Source organism: Hippocampus comes, unplaced genomic scaffold (assembly GCF_001891065.2).
Source record: "Hippocampus comes isolate QL1 unplaced genomic scaffold, H_comes_QL1_v1.1 scaffold226, whole genome shotgun sequence".
NCBI lineage: Eukaryota > Metazoa > Chordata > Actinopteri > Syngnathiformes > Syngnathidae > Hippocampus > Hippocampus comes.
In genome coordinates this window covers 194,463-195,835 of record NW_017805477.1, presented here as the reverse complement: position 1 = coordinate 195,835, position 1,373 = coordinate 194,463, and positions in this window count along the sequence as shown.

Below are 1,373 nucleotides of genomic sequence, written 5' to 3'. Positions count from 1 at the left end.
TAAGAATGGAGCCGCTTCTCCTCAAGCCGTCACATCCGCTTTGCGGGGAACCAACTCAAAATCCCAGCGGACGCCGCTTCATGACTTCGGAACACAAGTGCATCAGAAGATCGAATTCGTCAGCAACAACTGGTGTCAAGGTGAGGTGGGCTGCGTTGTCGGTGCTGGGGGTTGTGTTTGGGGGGGGGGGGGGGAAGCAAGATGTGTTTCGATGCTTGCGGCAAATATTAGATGTAATGACGCCAATCTTTTTTTTTCGTCAGAAGGGGGCAAAACGTGAGCAAATTGATGGCGCACTGCGGCCAGGTCTGCAGCAAGAGCGTGAGGCCATATCAAAGCATCAGCGACTTTTTTTTTGAGCCATATTTACTTTGAAGCAGATTCTTAAGGATGAGCGAACGTCACGGTTCTGTTTGGTTGTGGTTCAGGTCTTGCCGGAGCGGAGGGCGTGGCCTCCAGCGGCGCACCTGTCACCAATCTTCCACGTTCATGGGCTGCCTATATCAACACCCGACGACTGGCCGTCAGATTTTGAAATGTTGCTTGCAAGTGCCTTATGATTCCAGACATTCACCATGCCATGTTTTTGTCTTGATGTTTTGTTATCCAAGTCGTTCATGTGGTTTCTCTGTTGCTACTTTTTGTCTATTGGATTTCCTCGTCCTTTAAGCGACAAGCAATTTCCATTTCTCTTTTGCAAGCCCGTTTGGTTTTTCTCGTTGGATTTTCGTTGTACTTGGTCACTCTTGCGTGCTGTTAATAGACAAGTCGGTGTCAACTGTGATCTCTGTTTACGATTGTGGAATCCAATTCTGTCGCGGAGCACTCGACGCCAAAAAGACATTCCGTTATGTTTTCATTGGGCATTTGTATTTGTTTTCCTTTTCGAAAAAAAAAATCTGAGTTTGTATCTTGAATTCTATTTGTCATTTCTTTGAATTGGTTTTACTAAGTGTTGTTTATGATGGAATGTTCTTGGGGTGCCATTTTTGCGCCTGCTTTGAAAAAAGGAAGCAAAAAGAGTGACTCAAACTTGATGAGGAAAAGAGCAGTTGTCCTCCACTGATCAGAAGAAGGCAATAAAATGCCAACGAATTTTTGGAATGCAAACGATGGCTTTGAGAGAGGCAAACTATACATTGAGCAAAATGCAAATAGTGCTTGTAATAACGGGAAGATAATGGCATTTTACACGCGTTTACGTTCACTGGAATCGATGAAATAAATTGCAAAGGTGCAGTGATCCACACGGAGGACTTGGCTTGGGGGGCGGGGGAAGAGAGGGGCAGTGGGTAGAGCAATCGTTAAAGGGCCAAGCTGCGAGTTGATTAGGTTCGGGGGGGGGGGGGGGAACCGGAGAGTGGGGGGGCGAG